Consider the following 25,270-nt stretch of genomic DNA (forward strand, 5'->3'; position numbering starts at 1 on the left):
TAAGCAGTATTGCACCCATACTGTACTGTCTCAGTACTTCTATATTTCTGTGCTGTCGCACTTACTTTTTATTCACAGTTATTTTGTAAATAACACTATTCTTTGCATTTATGGTCAGATGCTAACTGCATGTCATTGGCTTTGTATCTAATCGTCACAATGACAATAAAGTTGAATCTAATCTAATCCAAAAGCATCTTCCCCTTACTGTGTAATGCTTCCAATTTCCTTGCTGTGGCGGACTCGGACACATGAGTTCCAGGCATTTATTGACTCTGGGCAGCCAGAAAACTCATGGATGTCTCCCTGGGTCAAAAATGGAGTGTTCCAACTCAGAAAATAGGAACAGGAAGGGGTCAATAACTCTACCAGGTGTTTTTTATAGACCACCCAGTAGTAACAGGGACATCAAGGAGCAGATAGGGAGATGCATTCTGGAAAGGTGTAATAATAACCGGGTTGTTGTGGTGGGAGATTTTAATTTCCCAAATATTGATTGGCATTTCTCTAGAGTGAGGGGTTTAGATGGGGTGAAGTTTGTTAGGTGTGTTCAGGAAGGCTTATTGACACAATATGTAGATAAGCCCACAAGAGGAGAGGCTGTACTTGATCTGATATTGGGAAATGAACCTGGTCAGGTTTCAGATCTCTCAGTGGGAGAGCATTTTGGAGATAGTGATCACAATTCTATCTCCTTTTCCATAGCATTGGAGATGGAAAGGAACAGACAAGTTAGGGAAGCGTTTAATTGAAGTAAGGAGAAATATGAGGCTATCAGGCAGGAACTTGGAAGCATAAATTGGAACAGATGTTCTCAGGGAATGTATGGAAGAAATGTGGCAAATGTTCCGGAGATATTTGCGTGGAGTTCTGCATGGGTGCGTTCAAATGAGACAGGGAAATGATGATAGGGTACAGGAACCATGGTGTGCAAAGGTTGTTGTAAATCTAGTCAACAAGAAAAGAAGAGCTTACGAAAGGTTCAAAAAACTAGGTAATGATAGAGATCTAGGAGATTATAAAGCTAGCAGGAAGGAGCTTAAAAAAGAAATTAAGAGAGCAAGAAGGGGCCATTAAAAAGGCCTTGGCGGACAGGATTAAGAAAAATGCCAAGGCATCTTACGATTACGTGAAGAGCAAGAGGATAAGATGTGAGTGAATAGGACCAATCAAGTGTGACAGTGGAAAACTGCGTATGAAACTGGAGGAGATAACAGAGATACTTAATGAGTACTTTGCTTCAATAATCACTACAAAAAAGGATCTTGACTATTGTAGGAATGACTTACAGTGGACTGAAAAGTTTGAACATATAGATATTAGGAAAGAGGATGTGCCGGAGATTTTGGAAAACATCAAGTTGGATAAGTCACTGGGACCGGACGGGATGTACCCCAGGCTACTGTGGGAGGCAAGGGAGGAGACTGCCGTGCCTCTGACGATGACCTTTGCATCATCAATGGGGACAGGAGAAGTTCTGGAGGGTTGGAGGGCTGCGGATGTTGTTCCCTTAATCAAGAAATGGTGTAGAGGTAGCCCAGGAAATTATAGACCAGTGAGTCTTACTTCAGTGGTTGGTAAGTTGATGGAGAAGATCCTAAAAGGCAGGTATTATGAACATTTGGAGAGGCATAATATGATTACGAATAGTCAGCATGGCTTTGTCAAAGCCAGGTCGTGCGTTATGAATCTGATTGAATTTTTTGAAGATATGACAAAACACATTGATGAAGGCAGAGCAGTAGATGTGGTGTATATGGATTTCAGCAAGGCATTTGACAATGTACCCCATGCAAGGCTTATTGAGAAAGTTAAGAGTTATGTGATCCAAGGGGACATTGCTTTGTGGATCCAGAACTGGCTTGCCCACAGAAGGCAAAGAGTGGTTGTAAACAGGTCATATTCAGCATGGAGGTCGGTCACCAGTGGTGTGCCTCAGGGATCTGTTCTGGGACCCTTACTCTTCGCGATTTTTATAAATGACCTAGATGAAGAAGTGGAGGGATGGGTTAGTAAACTTGCCGGTGACACAAAGGTTGGAGGTGTTGTGGGTAGTGTAGGGGGCTGTCAGAAGTTACAGTGGGACATTGATAAGATGCAAAACTGGGCTGAGAAGTGGCAGATGGAGTTCATCCCAGATAAGTGTGAGGTTGTTCATTTTGGTAGGTCAAATATGATAGCAGAATATAGTATTAATGGTAAGACTCTTGGCAGTGTGGAGGATCAGAGGGATCTTGGGGTCTGAGTCCATAGGACTCTCAAATCTGCTGTGCAGGTTGACTCTGTTGTTAAGAAAGTGTACGGTGCATTGGCCTTCATCAATCATGGGATTGAGTTTAAGAGCCGAGAGGTAATGTTGCAGATATTATACGACCCTGGTCAGACCCCACTTGGAGTACTGTACTCAGTTCTGGCTGTCTCACTAAAGGAAGTATGTGGAAACCATAGAAAGGGTGCAGAGGAGATTTACAAGAATGTTGCCTGGAATGGGGAGCATGCCTTACGAGAATAGGTTAAGTGAACTCGGCCTTTTTTCCTTGAAGCGATGGAGGTTGAGAGGTGACCTGATAGAGGTGTATAAGGTGATGAGAGGCATTGATCGTGTGGATAGCCAGAAGCTTTTTCCCAGGGCTGAAATGGCTAACACAGGAGGGCACAGTTTTAAGGTGTTTTGAAGTAGGTACAGAGGAGATATCGGGGTAAGTTTTCTACACAGAGAGTGATGAGTGCATGGAATGGGCTGCCGGCGATGATGGTAGAGGTAGAAACGATAGGGTCTTTTGATTCCTGGGCAGGTACATGGAGCTCAGAAAAATAGAGGGCTAGGGGTAACCCTTGGTAATCTCTAAAGTAAGGACATGTTTGGCACAGCTTTGTAGGCTGAAGGGTCTGTATTGTGCTGTAGGTTTTCTATGTTTCTAATATCGATGACAAGACTCTAGCCGGTTGGCCTCTGGACACCAGCAACATCCACCTTTCCGCAGAGCTCCTCCAACTTGTGCTATAAGGCAACCATAGGGAACAGCTTTCTTTCTATCTGATCCACCTGAACTGCCGCTGGTGGTTGGCCGTCTCCGGTTATCTTGACCCAACCCACGAACTGATTGGTCCCTAAAGGTGCTCCAAGAGTGGGGTTTGGCATCCCTGTTTACTTGTCTAAGTCCAGCTCAAGCCACTGTCTGCAATCCCGCTCCTGTGACATCTGCTAGTGTGGACCCGTTTGGGATACCAGCCGAATATGCTGACCTTCTTGAGGCCTTCAGTAAAAAGGAGGCCACCTCTCTGCCTGCACACCAGCTGAATAACTGCACCATTGGCCTCTTACCTTGTTCTAGTCATTCCAAGGACTGGGCCTTTTCCTTGCAATGGTGCCTATGGAAGAATACATCAAGGAGGCATTGGCCTTAGGGTTTATCCGTCCATCAACCTCACCAGATGGGGTGGGACTCTTTTCTGTGAGTGAGAAGGATGGCAAGCTCCATTCCTGCTTTGGTCATTGGCCCCTCAACAACATCACAGTGAAGAACCATTACTCTCTTCTCCCGCTTGCTTCCTCATTTGAACATCTTCAGGGAGCAGCCATATTTTCCAAGATAGACCTACATAATGGTTCGTATCTGAGAACGGGTGATTAGAAGTCAGCCTCTGGCCATTATGAATACCTCTTGCTCCCCTTTGCTCTGGCCAATGCTCCTGCTGATTTTTAGTCCCTGGTCAACTATGTGCTCAGGGACATGCTGAAGAGTTTGCTTTTGTATATTTGGATAACATCCTGATCCATTCTCATTCTTACCAGGGACACATCCAGCATGTCCGGAGGGGTTCAGACTGCTGATTGAGAATATCCTTTAAGCTAAGCCAGAGTAGCGCGAGTTCCACAAAGAAGAGCAGTCGATTTTGGGCTAGATCCTCACTACTTCCAGTGTTCAAGGACTTGAGTAAAGTTCAGGCTGTCACAGAGTTGGCCAAAACATCTCCAGTCAAAGAGTCAAAGACGTCAGCATTGGAGCTGTACTCTCCTGCTGCTTTTCTGTGCCCCCGTGCCTGTCTTACCTGTCACCTGTTTCTGCTGAGTGTAACTACAGTGTTGAGAACTGAGAACCTCTGGCTGTCTGGAAGGCCCTGAAAGCATTTTGACACTATCTGGAGGAGGCAGAGCACCCCTTTTTGGTATGGATAGTATACACATGAACTTCTCCACGTTCACGACACCAAGAGACTCAATTCCCGTCAAGCCTGCTGGGCTCTCTTCTTCATCTGATTTAATTTCGCTCTTGCCTCAGCAAGAACACCAGGGCTGATGCTCTCTCCCAGCAGTTCAACATGTCTGAGGACAACACCAGTCCAGAGCCTATCCTTCCTCGCTTGTGCATTGCTGCCCCGGTCAGACACATCCCCAGGCAGGGCACCTCCCAACCAACTGCTTTTCTCTGCCAAGATACACCTAGAGTATTGGAATAGTGTTATCCCTCCACTCTGGTTGGACATTCAGAAAATTAATGGACCCTGAATTTATTAAAAGAGTAATCTGATGGCCATCCATGTCCCAGGACATCCACAACTTCATGTCTGCCTAACCTACAGTGCCCAGAACAAGATGTCACATCAGTGCCCTGTGGAACTGCTCTCTCCACTGCCTGAGCCTCACCACCCTGGTCCCACTTCTCAGTGGATTTCATCATTGGTCTCTCCCCATCTGAAGGAAACACCACATTTTGGTGGTCGTAGTCCAATTCTCCAAGGCTGTGCACTTCACTGCTCTCTGCTCTGGCCAATGGTCCTGCCGGTTTTCAGGCTCTGATCAACAATCTGCTCGAGGACATGTTGCTTGAGTTTGCTTTTGTGCATTTGGTTCATCCTCATGTGTCAGCATGTTTTCAAGCTGCACAGCTTCCATCAGGACATTGTGTCCGATTGAGGACAACAGTTCACATCTCATTTTTGGAAGACTTCCTATTCTCTTTTGGGAGCCACAGCCAAACTTTTATCTGGTTTCCAAACTAATAGCCAGACCAAGATAGTTAATCAGGAGCTGGAGACAAGCCTAGGCTGGTTTGTTTCTTCCAGACCCACATCCTGGAATGCCCAACTGGTTTAGGCAGAGTCTGCCCACAATAACATCCAATTGTCCTCCACTGACATGCCCTCCTTTGAATGCCAGAAGAGATTCCAGCCACCATTCTTCCCTCACCAAGATATTTATGCGGGAGTTCTTGCTGCTGAACAGTTGGTCCAAAGCTGCAAGCACATGTGGAGACAGGCCAAGGCTTCTCTGCTGCTCATTCGGACACAACATGCCCGGCAGGCTGATCAGCTCCACCAACAGGTGAGGCCTCTCAAGCCAGGGGAGAAAGTCTGGCTGGCTTCTAGGATTCTCCCCTTGAGCATCAAGAGCCACATGTTGACCCCACGCTACATGTGACAATTTGTAGTGGAGAAGGCTATCAACAAGGTCTCATATAGATTGCGCCTTCCAGCATCAATGATGATCCAGCCAGGGGATGGGATGGTGGCTGTCGCAACCCCGACTCTGCTGCCGGCTCTGCGTACTGTCAGAACAGGTTCCGCAACCTCGCTCATGGGTATGCACTTGCTTTGCAATCAGTGTTTCATTGTGGTGGTGTTCAACTCCCTTCCTCTCGTTTCAGTCTGGTCGAGACCTGACCAAAGGCAGAGCAAAGCAAAACTGGTGGTTTTTCAGTTTTACAGCCGAGCCACTGTATCGGCATTAGCTTTAGTTTGAAAGTTCTAGTTAATGGCCCTGTTGGTCTAGCGTTTATAGTTTTTTCTTAATTTCTGCGCAGTTCATATTAAAAATCAGTGAACTGTTGATCGGCTTCAGTGTCTCTGTCTCTTGGTGCTCGTGCCATAACCTCACATCCTTGTCACTCTGGTTTCCTCTTCACGGATGTTGGGCTAATGAATAAAGCCATTTCAATGTTATGATCTATTATGACTTAATGAAAATTTCTAACGTTTTCTGCTTTTAATGTATCAATGCTATGTGTGTGATGGTGAGGTGAATTACGTCAGAGCACTGACTGAGACCAGTTTTTGCTAAGTGAATAGTGGAGAAATGGTGATTTAAACCGCAGCTAATAACACAATAGACTGGGTAGAGCATTCGAAGGTGCATCCTTTGATCTCTGCCTCTAATTGAAGGTCACTAATCCTCTTTCAAAATTGCATTCATTGCTTTGGGGCTGCACTCTTGGCTCCGTCCCCAGGATTATCTTCTCCTAAGCAAGTCCGAAGGCCTTATGGGTGAATAAAGATAAATTGAATCCCTTCTCTTTTCCGGCTTCCAGCACTGTCTCAGAAACATTGCACGCACAGATCAGACTTCAGGTCAGCACCTGCTTCCCTTCCACCTAAGGGGTACAGGCTGGTTTTAGCTTCTGTTCATTACCGATAACATGCTATCCCCGTTGAGGTATGTGGACTATCAGTAAATTGTAAGGTTAGTGATGGCTTCATTAGGGCTTTTCTTTTTGGAGTAAAGGAGGATGAGAGGCGACTTGGTAGAGGTGTACAAGATGATAAAAGGCATAGATTGACTGGACAGCTAGAGACTTTTTCCCACAGTGGAAATGGCTAATATGAGGGGGGCATAATATTTAGTTGATTGGGGGAATGTATAGAGAGATATAGTTTTTTTTACACAGAGAGAGCAGGCGCATGAAAAGGGCTGTCAGGGATGATAGGTTGAGGTAGGGGTACTTAAGAGGTTCTCAGATAGCACATGTATGAAGGGATTATGGGAGGGGAGGAAGGGTTAGATTATATCTGTAGTATCCAGGACATCATCAAGGAGCGATGCCTCAGAAAGGCAGCTTCCATCATTGAGGGCCCCCATCACCCAGGACATGCGCTCTTCTCATTGCTACCATCAGGAAGGAGCTACAGGAGCCAGAAGACACACACTGAATGATTCAGCAACAGCTTCTTCCACTCTGCAATCCAATTTCTAAATGGACATTGAACCCATGAACACTACCTCACTACTTTTTAATTTTTTTTTACTTTTGCACTACTTATTTAATTTTTTCTCGATTATTATGTATTGAACTATACTGTTGCTGCAAAGACAACAAATTAAAGACATATGCCAATGAGATTAAACCTGATTCTGATACTGATCCTACAGTAGATTAAAAACTTGGCACACAATCGTGGCTGAAGGATCTCCGTTGTGCTATAAGGTTCAACGTTCAATGTCTGTGTACATTCAGGGAAATCACCGAGTCTGTGTTCATTCAGAGAACTCTCCATGTCTGTGTTCATTCAGGAAAATCCCCATGTCTGTGTTCATTCAGGGAAATCACCATGTCTGTGTTCATTCAGGAAAATCCCCATGTCTGTGTTCATTCAGGGAAATCACCATGCTTGTGTTTCTTCAGGGAAACCATGTTTGTGTACATTCAGGGAAATCCCCATGTCTGTGTTTATTCAGGGAAATCATCGAGTCTGTGTTCATTCAGGGAAATCACCGAGTCTGTGTTCATTCAGGAAAATCATCGAGTCTGTGTTCATTCAGGGAAATCCCCAAGTCTGTGTTCATTCAGAGAAATCTCCATGTCTGCGTTCATTCACAGAAATCACCATGTCTATGTCCATTCAGGGAAATCACTGTGTCTGTGTTCATTCAGGGAAATCACCGTGTCTGTGTTCATTCAGGGAAATCACCGTGTCTGTGTTCATTCAGGGAAATCACCGAGTCTGTGTTCATTCAGGAAAATCCCCATGTCTGTGTTCATTCAGAGAAATCTCCATGTCTGTGTTCATTCACAGATATCACCATGTCTGTATTCATTCAGGGATATTATCATGTCTGTGTTCATTCAGGGAAATCACGGCATCTGTGTTCATTCACAGAAATCTCCCTCTCTGTGTTCATTTAGGGAAATCACCATGTCTGTGTTTATTCAGGGAAATCCCGATGCCTGTGTTCATTCACGGAAATCACCATGTCTGTGTTCATCCAGGGAAATCCCCATGTCTGCACTCATTTAGGGAAATCACCGTGTCTGTTTTCATTTTGGGAAATCTTAATGTATGTGTTTATTCAGGGAAATCACCATGTCACTATTCGTTCAGGAAAATCCCCATGTCTGTGATCATTCACAGAAATCGTCATGTCTGTGTACATTCAGTGAGATCTCCATGTCTGTGTTCATTCAGGGAAACCCCATGTTTGTGTTCATTCAAAAAATCCCCATGTCTGTTTTCATTCAGGGAAATCCCAATGTATGTGTTCATTCAGGGAAATCTCCCTGTCTGTGTTCATTCAGGCAAATTTCCCTGCCTGTGTTCATTCAGATTAATCCCCACGTCTGTGTTCATTTAGGGAAATCCCCATGCCTGTGTTTATTCAGGAAAATCATTCGTGTCTGTGTTCATTCACCGAAATCGTCATGTCTGTGTACATTCAGGGAAATACCCCTGTCTGTGGTCAATCAGTTAAATCCCCATTTCGGTGTTCATTCAGGGAAATCACCGTGTCTGTGTTCATTCAGGGAAATCCCCAAGTCTGTGTTCATTCAGGGAAATCCACATACCAGTATTTATTCAGGGAAATAATTCATGTCTGTGTTCATTCACGGAAATTGGCATGTCTGTGTACATTCAGGTAAATCCCCATGTCTGTGTTCATTTAGGGAAATTCCCCTGTTTGTGTTCATTCAGAGAAATCTCCCTGTCTTTGTACATTCAGGCAGATTTCCCTGTCTGTATACAGTCAGGTTAATCCCCATGTCTGTGTTCATTCACGGAAATCTCTATGTCTCTGTTTATTCAGGGAAATTACCATGGCTGTGTTCATTCAGGGAACTCACGAAGTCTGTGTTCATTCAGGGAGCTCACGAAGTCTGTGTTCATTCATGGAAATCTCCATGTCTGTGTTCATTCAGGGATTTCACCATGTTTGTGTTCATTTAGGGAAATCACAGTGTCTATTTACATTCTGGGAAATCTTAATGTCTGTGTTTATTCAGGGAAATCCCCATGTCTGTGTTCAATCTGGGAAATCTCCATATTTGTGTTCATTCAGGGAAATCACCATTGTCTGTGTCCATTTAAAGAAGTCACCGCGTCTGTTTTCCTTCAGGGAAATCCCAATGTATCTGTTCATTCAGGGAAATCACCATGTCTGTGTTCATTCTGGGAAATCCCCTGTCGGTGTTCATTCAAGGAAATCCCCATGTCTGCATTTATTCAGGGAAATTACCATGTCTGTGTTCATTCAGGGAAATCGCAATGTCTGTGTTCATTCAATGAAGTCTCCCATGTCTGTTTTTATTCAGGGAAATCATTCTGACTGTGTTCCTTCCATCATTACAGTTCCTCATTCTTTTGCTAATATTTGGGTCTATTCATCTTAGCAAGCCTTACCTATCTTGTATTAATCCTAGTTCAGTCATATTAACACAAACCATTCTTATAACATAGTTTTTATTTTAGATTTCTGGAGAAAGAAAGTATTAATGGGTTAGATCTCATTGGATTCTGCCTGACACCTTACAAAGCCCGCTCTCATTATTCTTAATGTTGCATTTAACTTTTGTAGCTGGTTCACTCTCAAAGTCTAATGAGCAATGCGGGAGTGACAGAAACTAAGGTTCACCTTTAAAATACCCTGAGGGCCAGTTAACAGTTTATAATTCAATGGTTATTATCTTTAATTCTACACATTCTTTCAATATGGAGGTATTCATCAGTAATGACAATATACTGTATAGCATAATCCTTAGATTATAAAGATCTTTAATAAAACATAAAATATAAATACACTATCATACAAAGTATAATTAAACAGTTATATTAATTAAAATTAAAAGCAGACTGTTAACGTTTAAAGCTAATGGGCCAGATATAAAACCTCTCAACTCGTTATAGAAGAACCTTGAACTCAATGGTATGTTCATGAGCATAGAAAAGGTTTTGTTACAGCCATGTCCAAAGGCCTTTCTGTTCTTTACTGAGGCACTCCTGGGTGTAGCCAGGGAAATCTGCAACACACTGACAGGGCATAGAACTGCCACTGACTCCTTAACACATTCTTTCCCAGCTCTCAAAACAGTATTCCAGCCATTTCTTTTTTCATGGATGCTGAATAATCTGCTGAATTTTCCCAGCAATTTCTGCCTTACTTCAAATCTCTGGCAACTCATATTTTGTTCAATATTTTAAAAAGGAATAGAATTTTTGGATTCAAAGTAAAACTAAAAACTATCTGAAGAAATTGATTTGAAATCAGAGGTCATTTTCAATCTTCAAACAGAATGTCCTGTCTCAGAGATTAGTGTTTGAAATCTTATTTTTCCCCTCATGCGACTATAAACTACAGAACACTGCAGAGAGTGCGATTGAAAGTGGGAAAGATTCACTGCCATTTAGTGCAAATTTGAACACATAATATAAGAAGCAATACCATAAGTAGCTGGGTCCTTTATCCAGAGGAGCCTTGGGCAATGTCATATCTCTGTTCATGCTATCCTGACAAGATACATTTGCTGTTTCTCAGATGCCACTTTTTTTGGACAGACAGGGATCGCAGCTGCTTTATTTTGAAGGACGAGGGGCAGATTTTGTTCTATATTCTATGAGAAAAATACATGCATTGATGTTAGTGCTGTTTCTTAAAGTCACAATGCTCTACCAAAAACACTTTTCCCTAATCAATCCTGACCCGAGGAAGTTCAAATCAGTTTCAAAAGTGAAAGCGTGAACAAGTTCAGTTTCACAGTATGTTCTTTAATGAGAAGAATGGTCCAAATTTTAGAATAAAACACACAAAATACCGAACTCAACATGTCAGGCAGAATCAACAATAAGGAAAAAAAGGAGTTGATGTTTGGGGCCGAGACCCTTCCTCTGTACTGGAAAGGAAGGAGGAAGAAGCCAAAGTAAGAAGATGGGGGGAGGTGAAAGAGGGTGATAGGTGAAGCCAAGTGAAGGGGAAGGTAGGTAGGCGGGGGAGGGGGTTACGAAATGAGAATCTGGGAGGTGGAAAAGGTAAAGTGCTGAAGAAGAAAGAATCTGACAAGAGAAGAGAGTGGTCATTGGGAAAGGGGAGGGGCAATGGAGGGAGGTGATAGGCAGGTAAGGAGAAGAGAAGAGATGATAGGGGAGCCGGAAAGGGGAATGGAAGAAGAGAGAAGTGGCGAGGAGGAGAAATTACCAGATGTTAGAGAAATCAATGTTTATACCACTAGGTTGGAGGTTACCCAGGCGGAATATGAGGTGCTGCTCTTCTAATCTGGCAGTGGCCTCATCTTGGCAGTAGAGGAAGTGGTAAACTGCCATGTAAGAATGTGAAATGGGATTGGAATTAAAATGTTTGGCCACTGGGAAATCCTGCTTGTCATGGATGCAGTGATGGTGCTTGTTATTTTAGAAATGATTTTCCCTATATTGGTAACAATGTAGAAATTGAAAGCACTGTAACAAGGGCATTTGCCTTGCTCCTGAGACTTCATTGGTTTCAATGGAACTGAATTTCAGAATCAATTTCAGAGTTCGATGTGCATGTCACCAGTTTAGCACAAAGAATGGAGAGGGGAGAGGGGATTTTCGTCCTGCAAGACCATTTATATTTTTCCGTTACGATTGTGCTCTTGGTGCTACCCTGCTGCTCTGGCTTGGTGGTTGTTTAGTGACCACTATTCTCCTGCTTGTATCATTAGTCAGAAGTTTTACCATGGAATTATTTTGCTGTTAGGACTGCCTTGAAGATGTTCTCTGGAAGATATTAACCCACTTGATGACCTGGTTTGATTAACACCATTACTCGGTGTCTCAGGTCACCACATGGCGTAGGGCGATAAAAAGATCAGTGATTTTAGCATGCAACTGAGAACTGATTTGCACAAAGAGCACGCATTGTTGAAAGGTCCATCAGGAATGTAGATTCCATTATCTGAAGAGTGATGGATTTGGAGAAGGCAAACTGCAACCAAGGCACACCAAAGTCCAGGTAGGGTCTAAGTAAAGTAAGTAAAGGCATCCGTTAGTCTTGCAAGATCATGGATCTGCGCCTGGAAAGTCTTCACTCTCCAGGGCGCAGGCCTGAGCAAGGTTGTATGGAAGACCAACAGTTGCCCATGCTGCAAGTCTCCCCTCTTCACGACACCAATGTTATCCAAGGGAAGGGCATTAGGACCCATACAGCTTGTCACCAGTGTTGTCGAAGAGCAGTGTGTGATTAAGTGCCTTGCTCAAGGACACAACGCATTGCCTCAGCTGGGGTTCGAACTCGCGACCTTTAGGTCGCTAGTTCAGTGCCTTAACCACTTGGCCATGTAAGGTCCTTTACAACTGCATTGAGACATACTTTCTCCTGTACTCATATCACCTTACAATGAAATCTGACATATAAGCAGTCTTCCTAGTTACTTTGTATACCTAACACTGAACGCTTACTTAGATTAGTATACACACAAGCCTGTGAACACTGAGGGAGGTAGGTGTTGTTACTCTCAGGGAGGGACTTGGACCCCAAGATCCTTCTGTATATCAACACTGTTAAATGTTTTGCCATTAATAGCCTACATTGCATTTGATCTCCCAATGTGTAGCACCTCACATTCAGCTGGATTAAACTGTATCTGCAATTTTCTAACCACGGACCTCCAGCCAGAATAATTCCCATCCTCCACCACCCTCTGTCTTCTATTGCCAAGTGAATTCAGAATCAAAACAGCCAAGTCATTATGGATCCCATACATCTTAAACTTCTGGACCAGCCTACCAGTACTAATATGTGCAAATAGATCCAATTTCAAGACTCACTTTCTCCTGATGAGAACTCTCAGTTCTACATGAGTGATTCACTTCTCTTGGGTTGATTGTAAATCTGTTCTTGTTAAGGCTCCAGGTTACCAGACAGGAGCATTAATTAATGGAAGAATACACCATTCCATTAGTGGTAGATCAAAGAGACTAGATCATTTGATATTTAGCAGCATAAATTAGGAAGCAATTGATGACTCCTTCCAAACTATGGATCTTAACTTAATCCCAAATGCAATTTCCAAAGCTAGGATAATGATGTTAGCTTCTTCCTATATTTAACTTTGACAAGACTCTTCCTTAGAGATTTTAACACCTGTGAGAATTACCCTGCATATGCATATGCATATGATGTGCAAAGAACCATTCCTTGTCGAACAGAATACTAGTAAAGACCACCTCTGAAAACTCAGTCCAGATGTTAATCACTAAAGTTTTCTGGTCGCTGTTAATACAGCATCTACAGTACTATGCAGAAGTCCAATTGGACAATATCTACTGCCCTGTCCTCATCAATTATATCAGCTCAATCAAATTTGCGAGACAGAAACTTCCTCACTCAAAGTCAAGCTGCCTTTCTCCATTAAGTCCATGCTTTTCCAAAGGTGAGTAATTCCTATTTCTAAAAACCTTCCCCAATAATTTCCTTATCACTAATGTAAGGCTCACTGTTCTATAATTTCCTGATTTGTCCCTGTTGTTCTTCTTAAACAAGCAAACAACATTGGCTGCTCTCTAGGCTTCTTGGACCTCATCTGTGACTAAAGATCTCTGTTAAGTCCCTACAGACTTTTCCCTTACCTCTCTCTGTAGCCTGTCATTGATTCCATCAAGATCTAACAATCTTTCTGCCTTAATATTTTTCAGGAGACCCAACTCTGTCTCATTCTTAATACTAACATAGTTTGGAATATCAATATATACTTCCCTGATCCCACCATCGCCTGTGTCCTTCTCAGTAATATTCTGCATCTGTAATACAAAGTACTTTTTAGGACCTCATCCACTTCATCTGGCTCCAAGCATAGAGTTCCTCCCTTGCTCTGGAGCAGACCTACCTTTCCCTAGCTTATCTCTTAATTTCAATTCATGCATAAAATCCCTTGGGTTAATCCTACTTGCTATGGACAATTCATGACCACATTTAGCCTTCCTGAATACCTTTTAAAATCCTTTCTAGTTTCCTTTATATTCTTCTAGGTTCTAGTTCAATTACAGCTTCTTAAAACTTATATATGCTTCCTTTCTCTTTTTATTAAATTTACAATACTTCTTGACAACAAGGTTTCTGATCTTTGCTATCCTTGTCCTTTGTTTTCACATGAACATGGCCATAAACTAATCTCTGTCTCTTAAAAGGTCCCTGCATGTCTGATAGATTCATCCTCAAACAGCTTTTCAATCTAATTTCTTCATTTTCTGCCTAGTACTTTTTAAATTAGCCTTTCCCCAATTTATCACTTTCACTCATGGAATAGTTTTATTCTTATCTGTAACCGTCTTGAAAGTGATGGAATTATAATGACTACAGACTGGTGGCATTGACCTCCCACATCATAAAGACCCTGGAGAGACTTGTTCTGGAGCTGCTCCAGCCTATGGTCAGGCCACCCTTAGATCCCCTCCAGTTCGCCTACCAGCCCCAACTAGGAGTTGAGGATGCCATCGTCTACCTGCTGAACCGTGTCTACGCCCACCTGGACAAGCCAGTGAGCACTGTGAGGGTCATGTTTTTTGACTTCTCCAGTGCATTCAACACCATCCGCCCTGCTCTGCTGGGGGAGAAGCTGACAGCGATGCAGGTGGATGCTTCCCTGGTGTCATGGATTCTTGATTACCTGACTGGCAGACCACAATACGTGTGCTTGCAACACTGTGTGTCCGACAGAGTGATCAGCAGCACTGGGGCTCCACAGGGGACTGTCTTATCTCCCTTTCTCACCATTTACACCTCGGACTTCAACTACTGCACAGAGTCTTGTCATCTTCAGAAGTTTTCGGATGACTCTGCCATAGTTGGATGCATCAGCAAGGGAGATGAGGCTGAGTGCAGGGCTACGGTAGGAAACTTTGTCACATGGTGTGAGCAGAATTATCTGCAGCTTAATGTGAAAAAGACTAAGGAGCTGTTGGTAGACCTGAGGAGAGCTAAGGTACTGGTGACCCCTATTTCCATCCAGGGGGTCAGTGTGGACATGGTGGAGGACTACAAATACCTGGAGATATGAATTGACAATAAACTGGACTGGTCAAAGAACATTGAGGCTGTCTACAAGAAGGGTCAGAGTCATCTCTATTTCCTGAGGAGACTGAGGTCCTTTAACATCTGCCGGACGATGCAGAGGATGTTCTACGAGTCTGTGGTGGCCAGTGCTATCATGTTTGCTGTTGTGTGCTGGGGCAGCAGGCTGAGGGTAGCAGACACCAACAGAATCAACAAACTCATTCGTAAGGCCAGTGATGTTGTGGGGATGGAACTGGGCTCTCTGACGGTGGTGTCTGAAAAGAGGATGGTGTCTAAGTTGCATGCCATCTTGGTCAATGTCTCCCATCCACTACATAATGTACTGGGTGGGCACAGGAGTACATTCAGCCAGAGACTCATTCCACCGAGATGCAACACTGAGCGTCATAGAAGTCATTCTTGCCTGTGGCCATCAAACTTTACAACTCCTCCCTTGGAGGGTCAGACACCCTGAGCCAATAGGCAGGTCCTGGACTTACTTCATAATTTTACTGGCATAATTTACATATTACTATTTAACTATTTATAGTTTTATTACTATTTATTATTTATGGTGCAACTGTAACGAAAACCAATTTCCCCCGGGATCAATAAAGTATGACTATGACTATGTTCCCAAAATGCTTTCGCACTGCATCTTCAAATACCCTACCAAGCTCATTTCCCACTCCAAAGCATAGTAAGTCCCTTTCCTTAGGTGGTTTATCTTGTGTATTTAACATTTCAGTAATATTTGAGTATATTGTAAGTACATTGCTTGGGTATGCATTCTTTATTTGTTTAAATAATTCACATTGGGATATACGTAAAAATACATGAATTGCTACCATATGATATGTGCATGTCTCGCTTCAAGTAAACATGAAGCTAGACTCTCATTTCAAACTCCATTATCTTTCTACTAATTTGTTGTTATGTATTAGAGTTACAAAGCATAACAGTGGTGATGAGGTATTTTTAAAATGAACTCAAAATGACTACATACCTGTTGAAGCACAGCATTTTTTTTTCTTTCCGTGGGTAGCATGTTTTCTTCACAAAAGAAAAGGCAATCAAGTTTAAAAAAGGCAGAAAACTGAAGAATTCATGAGTTCATAAGCAGTGAATACCAGATGATGATAATAATAATAAATTTGCAAAAAAGCAGAAACTTCGGTAAGTTAGATGTGTTCCATTGCACAACAGATAACTGGCTCATGTATACTGAGCAGATTGAGCAGTATTTTGAAATAAATGAAACAGCCAATGAAAAGCCAGTGCAAAGTTTGCTAAGTTGATTGGATTTAAAGACATACAGTTTGCTTAGATGTTGCTTAGATGTTTGACTGCTCCAAACAAACCAGCCAAAATGAATTGTGAAGTAAGGCTGCAATTCTTAGAACCAAAACCATTGCTGATTGCAGAATGTTTTAGGTTTCATAAGAGGAATCAAAAAAAGTGATGTTCATTTCAGCTTGTGTGCCTGAATTGAAGAAGTTTTCTGTGCATTGTCTATGCAGTGATGGTCTTAATATATATTGAGTGACCAATTAGTTTGTGGAACCTTACAAGAAAGCATTCAAAAACAGCTCCTAACCAAAGCACAACATACAGTTAAAAGAGCGGTTGAAATCGTTGTATTAATGGAAACAGCAGACAGAGACTCAATTAAGTTGCAGTCAGGAATAGAAGTGAGTGTGATCAAAATTGCATTGTTGAAATTGAAACTGGCCTAGCCAAAGAAATTGTATTACCATTGTGGCAGGGCCTCACATAGACTAGACCAATGCAGATTTAAAGGTGAAAACTTGCAGAAAATACAACAAACTAGAACACATACAAAAAGCATGTTGTGCAGACAAATATAAATGCACTATATGGGGAAGAGGAAAAAATAAAAAGTCAAGTTGCAATTTCAAAAATAGCGCTGATCTGCACAATGTTGATGAAAATCCTGATTATGATGAGAGTGACACGGGATTGAGTAGCCTTACAATTTACAATGTTGCAAGGGCTTTGGCATGTAAATGGTGGATGGATTTCCAATCAAGCTGTAGTTGTCTCAGTCACTCACATCCTCCTGTGTTTACCACATGCAAGCCCAATATGGCTTGTTGGTTGTTGTATTTCACTGGTACAAATGTTATTCCCACAGGAGTCATCTTTTCTCCAGTATAAACTCTTAGCTGGGTATTCGCAGACTTCAGTTTAGTATCTTTGAAATGCCATTCAAGCTCATTTTGTGGAATGAAATAGCCGAGCCAGTGTCTAATTCCATTTTAATTGATTTACCGTTCACTTCTGGCGTAAGCCATATTGTATTAAGATTTACATTGTAATTGTTGTCGAGTGGTTTGTTAGCTTGCAGACATTTCATTACCCAGCTAGGCAACATCATCAGTGCAACTTCCTTTGCATGCCACCTCCCTTGCAATAGAGTCAACTGAAGACGAATTAAGAAAGGTAGTGGATGACGCCACAACTGTCTCCATGCTGTACACCATGAACCATTGCCCAACAGAGGGCAAACAGTTGTTAGTGTCAACTTTTGTGCCTCTGATTGGAAAGCATGTTGGACAAGGACGGACCAGGCTGTTCATACGAATTGCGGAAATGACAAAAACAATTGTCTAACTACAACAGTTTCTGTCGACAACATGTCTGAGAAAACTACTGATATGTTAATCAGACAGTTACTTGTGAAATATGGCTTGGATTTAAGCTGGAAGAGAGTTCAACGAACTCTTGGAAAGTTGCAAGCATTCAGCTTTTGAGTATAAAGACCAGAAATTTTTCTGCCTGCACTAAGATTATTTTATGAACTTCAAGTGGGCAATAAAAAGCCGCTTATAAAAGTAGATGCAAATACCAAAGCCAAGCTGGATGAATGGAAGGACAAAAAGAAAGCAGTCAATGGAGATATGAAAGCAAAAGATTCAATAGATGACGTTGTGGATAAGGAAACCATTAGGTGAGTTCAAATCATAAAGGAAGAGATCAAAGGATTAATAAGAGAATACTCCAGTGAACTAAGTGCATCTTCCCAAGATCAAGATGCATATATTATGAAGAAGAAAGACAAGAAGTTGAAAATGAGAGAAGAGACAAAGAGAAAGAATGTGCGCGAGAAAGATAAATGCATGAACGACAGAGGAATGTGAGATTGGAGAAGAGCTGGATAAAGAGAGGGATAGAATCTGGGACTAAGAGAGAAGTAAGTATCAAAGTAGATCCAGAGAGAAAGGCCTTGGGAAGGAGGTGAAAGGTGTCCAGAGCTGTCAAAACCACCTCCTGCAGTCCCAGAGTCAACTCCGACAACCACTCCGGAGGAGGTCCCAGAACCCGAGATTGTTTCACATCCACAAATCTCACCTGCCAAGTGGGGTGATTTCCCTTGTCTTATCAGGAAAGGTCATGTCCCACAAGAGTAAGAAATCCTCCACAGTGATTAAATTGTTAGGCCTGAATGGGACAAGTTAAATTTACTATGCTGTGAATGTCTGTATATAGTAGTTGTATTATATAGCATACTGTGTATATAGTTGAGATGCACTCTCTATTGAGTTGGAGTTTATAGTTAAGCAGGGAGGAGTGTTGTGTACTTAATATTTCAGTAGTATTTGAGTACTATTGTAAATATATTGTTTGAGTAAGCATTCTCTATTTGTTTAAATAATTCATTGCAGGTTATATGTAAAAATATGTGTATTGCATACAATACCATATGATACGTATATTCTTTGTTTAAATTAAACACAAAATTAGACCCTCACTTTGCACTCCCTTGTTACTCTTCCAATTAGTTCGTTTTATGTTTTGGAGGTATGAAACATAGCAGTTTATCTCCATCAAGCTTCAAGAATCCCTTCTGTATGCACAAAATAAATTATTCCTTTGCTAAGCTCCTGACACTAAAGAAGTTGCTGTCAATGTTTGGGGTTAAAATCATTCAGTGTAACTACCCTGTGGTTTCTACAACTTTCCATGATTTGCTGTTCTCCTAAATCATGTTGGCTATTGGAAACCCTATTATTTAATCGTATAAATACTTTTCACCTTTCAAGAGCATTACCCACATCGTCTCACTGATGAGCCCTCTAAGATTACCTTTCTAAGAGCAGCTATGACACTCTCTCATTCTCAGTAATGCACCTCCCCAACTCTTTTCCATTCTATACTATCAATATCTGAAACAACTAAACCCTGGAACATTGGTTGCCAGTCCATCTCCACTCTCAACCAAGTTTCTGTAATTGCTAGAACACTATACTATGTACTAATGTACTAATCCAGGCTCTAAACTCATTTGACTTACTCATTACGTACCTTGTGCTGAAATACATACACACCAGACCTTCAGTCCCTCTGTGTTCATTAGCATGGCCCTGCCTATCCTTTCTATTAGACTTACTTGAAGAAATCATTATCCTCTCCTTAATCCTTCCACCCACCGACGTACTGCTCCGGTTCACACTCCCCACATTCATTTGAGCATTCCCAAGCAGTACTAGCAAATCGTCCTTTGAGGATATTCATGCCACTTCAAGTAAACCACCATGCCTGTACAGGTCCCACCTTGAAGTACATAGCACATGAGTAATCTTGAGATTACGACCCTATTGGTCCTGCCTTACTCCCTGAATTCCATTTGAAGGTCCTTATCTCTCTTCCTGCCTATGTCATTTATACCGGACTATGACATCTGGATGCTTACCTTCACTGTTTCAAACATCCTGTCCCTACTCTAAGACACCCTTGAGTCTTGCTCATTGCAACAGAGAAACCCATCTGTGCCCCTGTCTATAAAGTTAATTGAATGCACTAACACTTCGTCCCTTCCCACTGAAGCATCGTGCCTTTGATCCAGCTGTTGCTGTTGATTTCCCCTGAGAGGCCAAACCCCCTAACAGTAACCAAAATAATAAATGTGTTAAGAAGGAAGAGCCACGTGCCTCCCTCTCCTGGTGGTCACCCTTCTCTCTGGTTGAATTTGGATGAGATGATAGTCCAGTCTATAACACCCTCTGCCACCTTTATGTTCCCCATTGAGCCCAGCTCCTGCTCCTACTGATCCATGCAATCTGAAAGGAGATGTTGCTGGACACACCTCCTCCAACCGTAGCTGGACTAAATCCCTCTATAACAGTACAATTCCAAATAAAAGAAAATATTAGTGTTGGTGACCAAGACACTTGGTTCACTAATGTCATTTCAGCAAAGAAATCTGCCAACCCTACTTGGACAAACCTTGTGTAACTGTAGACCAACCAATGGTTCCCAGGGTAAGTGATATGCCCTCCTTCCCCCTACCCGGGGGCAGTGGAAGTTTCTATGGAAGTAATAAAGGTAAAGAGGGTCGTGGGTGGCCACTTGGTAGCAAATGAACAGCTGAGGGATTATAGGCTTAGTTTAAGAAATGAATTACTTATTATAAGTATTTGATTCTCAGTGACATAATTAATTACAATGATCATGTAATCACCTCATCTCCTGCTGATGCACTGTTATCTTAGACTTTGCTGAAAGCGTGCTATGGTTGTTGAAAAGAAATGTCACTTCTGTATTTGGGGATATCATGAGAAATGAAGTTTTGTTATTTCTGGACACATTATTGCCATTTACTACTGTAATATGCTGTTAGCTAGTACAATTCCCATCCACTATTCAAGGAGTGACACACTCCTATGAGTTAGGGTATGGTGTTCAATGGAATACAGTTCAGAATCTGCCCTTTTGAATGGTCTTGACCGCATTTCTCTGGCCCACAGCCCAATCAAGATATTGTTGACCTTCTTTATGAACCTACAGGGAGAGAGTCAGGTTTCATCAGAGCTATGATGAAGTCATTACTTTCCCGTTTATTAACCGCAGCACTTGAGGTTGGACTTAAACAACAGGTGATTGACTGCGGTCATTAATTCATAACAAAATGGCAAAAGTGGTCCAAACAAAACAGAAGTGTAGAGTATCTGAAATATGGATTTATACCAGTACCAAGCATCCAACAGCAGCTAGTGTGTCTGGTGTGTGAAGAAGTTTTTTTAAATGATGCAATGAAACTATCCAGGCTCCTTGAACATTTGAAGAGAATACACTTTGATAAAGCAAACAAGAACTTGGTTTATTTTCAGTCACTTTGTCAAAACTTTAAGAAACGGAAAAACACTTCACACCTTGAAAAAGGATCTAGTGCTTTCCCGGCGAACATGCACTTCCAGCCGGGTACAGGTAGTATCGACTTTCACCAATGATTCCATGACAAGCTCTGGCTTCTTCATCAGGGTTGATGCCTGGGATGTCTGGTCTGGTGGTGTTTAAACTCCCATCATCTGTCCCACCTGATATGTTAGTCCTCATCCAATCAGGTTTCTGCCGTCCCACCTTGTTTACAATTGAATTCCAGTTCTTAGAACAAGACCTTCGTTCTTGTTAAAATTCTTTTCCTCTAGATTTATTTCAATGGCTTCTTTTACCAGGTGATCCCAAAAGCAATTGGCTCAGCGCAGTAGTTTTGTGGTGTCGAAGTCAATCCTATGGCCATTGCGAATGCAATGTTCTGCTACCACCACCGATTTCTCTGGGTAACCCAAACAGATACACCTCCTGTGCTCCTTGATGCGGGTTTCCACTGTGCATACCATCTGGCCAATATACACTGCTCTATATTCATAGGGAATCCTGTAAATGCCAGCCATCCTGAGTCCCAGGTCATCTTTGAGCCACAGAAGCTGTGATTTGAGCTTCTTTATGGGCTTGTGGGTGGTATTAATTCGGTATTTCTTCAAGATCCTGGCAATCATTCCAGTAATCAGGAAGGACAGATGATAGGGATATGAATACCACCAATAAGACATGCCCAGGCATCATCCCTGATGAAGATAGCAGAGTTTGTCATCAAAACGTCAGTTAAACTTGTTGCCTGTACACAGCTGGAAGCCTGAAGAGAGTCTATACTTCACAACATATTTGCCAGCACTTCACAACAAAACAGTGATGGGTTGCATCCTTCATACAACGTCTCATTGTTCATTGCTAGATCTGGAAAGCCCCATACAATTGTAGAAGAACTGATTCTGCCAGCAGTAAATGAGGTTCTGAGTACAGTTTTGCATAAGTCACCAGCCTAAATATTTAAAGTGATTTAAATATTTAAAGAGATAACTCTGTTCAGAGAGAAGAGGATGAAATATCTGAGAATGTGGAAGCTACGACGTGCAACATACCTAGGACAACAGAATTTGCTCTGCAGTTGGATGAGTCAACTTTTCCAAGCAATAAATCTTTGCTTCTTGATTATGTTTGCTTCATAAAAGATGAAAGCTTGCTTCAAGAGTTGTTCGGGGACTAGAAGCAGATATGAGGAGGGAATTAGTATTTACTTTACTTTATTGTCGCCAAACAATTGATACTAGAGTGTACAATCATCACAGCGATATTTGATTCTGTGCTTCACGTTCCCTGGAGTACAAATCGATAGTAAATATTACAAATTTCAATTATAAATCACAAATAGAAAATAGAAAAGGGAAAGTAAAGTAGTGCAAAAAAAACCGAGAGGCAGGTCCGGATATTTGGAGGGTACGGCCCAGATCCGGGTCAGGATCCGTTCAGCAGTCTTATCACAGTTGGAAAGAAGCTGTTCCCAAATCTAGCCGTACGAGTCTTCAAGCTCCTGAGCCTTCTCCTGGAGGGAAGAGATGAAAATTGTGTTGGCTGGGTGGGTTGTGTCCTTGATTATCTTGGTAGCACTGCTCTCACAGCATGCGATGTAAAGTGAGTCCAAGGATGGAAGATTGGTTTGTGTGATGTGCTGGTCTGTGTTCACGATCTTCTGCAGATTCTTCCGGTCTTGGACAGGACAACTTCCATACCAGGTTGTGATGCACCCTAGAAGAATGCTTTCTATGGTGAGTGTTTTAGGGAACAGGCCAAATTTCTTTAGCTTTCTCAGGAAGTAAAGACACTGGTGGGCCTCGGCAGTGGACTCTGTTTGGTGGGAGCAAGTCAGGTCATTTGTGATATTGATCCCGAGGAGTTTTAAGCTTTTGACCTGTTCCACTTGTGCACCACCGAATTTGGGTTGTTAAGCAATTTTTCAAAGAGAAGGACATTCCACTCACCAACATTCTTGCTTGTGCAACAGATGGAGCAGCATCAATGACAGGACAATATCGTGGGGTTATTAGTTTCTTGAAAAAATCTGTACCTAGCATATTTACCATTCACTGTGCAATTCACAGACAATACCTTGTTGCAAAACACCAAAGTGATTGGCTGTACAAATCATTAAATGCTGTTATCACAGCAGTAAATAAAATCGAGTCCCCTGTTCCAAATTCTTGACTTTTTCGAGAGCTTTGTATTGAGAACAATTTGAACGCTTGCTGTTGCACATAGAACTCAAAAGGAAACTGCCTGAGACATTTTCATGCGCTTTTTGAAACTGATAAAATTCTTTGAAGACTCGAATGCTTCATTCAGTAATCAACTTAAGAATATTAGGCTTGACATTGCTTAATTGTCAGAATTATTCACAAAATTTAATGAAATCAATCTTCACTTGCAAGAAAATGATGTAAATCTTATAAAGTCAAATCAACCTTTTTCACAATTCTGCCCATGTCAACCCTTTCTAAATGCAACATTGGCTGTCACAACATTTTCCAATAACTGAGCCTCTCTGAGTGGGAAGAGAAAGGAAGAATACCAGATGATGATCTTCAAATATACTGTGCCCACCGAGGTGAGCTGCATAAAATCATGTCAGAGAGATTTCAGGATCTTCTTTCAATCCAAACTCCAGATTGGGTAATAAATCCATTCCTGAACATTTGAAATGAGGAATTAACTGGAAGGATGGAGGAAGAACTGATCTCGCTGCAAAGAGTCTTTGAGCTGAAGCCGAGGTTCAAAATATCATATCAGGACTTTGATAGTCTTGAAATCTCTGAATATTATCCTGCACTGTGGAAAAAGGTCAAGATGTTCTTTTTTGGCCTTTGCAACATCATACTTGGGGAGCGTGGTTTCAGTGCAGTCACCCACGTTCTTTCAAAGCAATGAAGCAGACTGCAAATTACTGAGCGTGGGAACTTGAGACTCCCGAGTGATATTCAGCCCAATGCTGAGAAGCTGATATCATGCACCAAGCCCATCCATCTCATTGAAATGTGAAAAACCATGAAGTAGTGAACAGTTGGACAGCTAATGTACACTCTAAAATTGTTGTTGAAAATTGTTTGCGCTGCAATTAAATAAAGAAATACTTTTCTTTGCAGCTTTAAATAGATTTGAATAACCTTTGCAATTATTTTCACCGATTTGAAGTTCCTATTTTCTTTCTGTATGCATCATAAATCCAAATTCTTTATAGTTTTTATGTAATGGCTGGAAAAGGAGAGGGTGGTGCCGAGGATGTGTTCTGGGAGCAAAGTGGCCGGTAACCCAAAAATGTCTGGGAATGACTGCGCTAGACCCACCAGTGAAACTGTTTCGGATTGTATGCAGCTATACAATGTAAACAAAACTTTTTTCAAGTACCACTTAGTTTGAAGGTAGGTCAAGAGGAGACACCTGAGCAGAACATACAAGCTGAGTGCAAATTTTGCAATCATCTTGCACTAGAGTTGTAATATTGCAACAACATACCCTAATGCACTGTGGTAATGGAAATCAAAATAATGCAATATAGCAAATGCAATTAATATATTGCTTTCCCTTCATTTGGAAGAATCAAAAGGAAAAAAAATGTAATGAAAAATAGAGAAAGCTTGGAGATAGTGCAAGAGGGAGGATAGGCAGGTGATAGAGAAGGGATGAGCTCGGACCGATGGTTTGTGATGTGTTGATTTTAATGCAAGGAGTATTATGAACAAAGTGTATGAGCTTAGAGCATGGATCAATACTTGGAGCTATGAAGTTGCAGCCATTACAGAGACTTGGATGGTTCGGGGGCAGGAATGGTTACTTTGAATGTCAGACTTTAGATGTTTCAGCAAGGACAGAGAGGGAGGCAAAAGAGGTGGGGGCATGGCACTGTTGATCAGAGATAGTGTCACGGCCGCAGAAAAGGAGGAAGACATGGAGAGATTCTCTATGGAGTCTCTGTGGGTGGAAGTTAGAAACAGGAAGGGGTCAGTAACTTTATATAACCATATAACATATAACATATAACAATTACAGCACGGAAACAGGCCAGAAACAGGCCCTTCCAGTCCATGCTGAACGCTTACTCTCACCTAGTCCAACTGACTTGCA

At 41.9% G+C, this 25,270-nt stretch overlaps 1 long non-coding RNA gene across 1 annotated transcript in view; it reads right to left on the reverse strand.

Moving 5' to 3' along the window:
* Nucleotides 1-9,869: 9,869 nt before the first annotated feature.
* The window catches only part of LOC134357591 (uncharacterized), an 88,207-nt gene continuing 72,806 nt past the window's right edge, over nucleotides 9,870-25,270 (reverse strand). The window contains exon 3 of the long non-coding RNA XR_010020665.1: nucleotides 9,870-10,598. This is a non-coding gene — a long non-coding RNA (uncharacterized LOC134357591). The remainder of the gene's footprint in view (nucleotides 10,599-25,270) is intronic.

Source organism: Mobula hypostoma, chromosome 16 (assembly GCF_963921235.1).
Source record: "Mobula hypostoma chromosome 16, sMobHyp1.1, whole genome shotgun sequence".
Taxonomy (NCBI): domain Eukaryota; kingdom Metazoa; phylum Chordata; class Chondrichthyes; order Myliobatiformes; family Myliobatidae; genus Mobula; species Mobula hypostoma.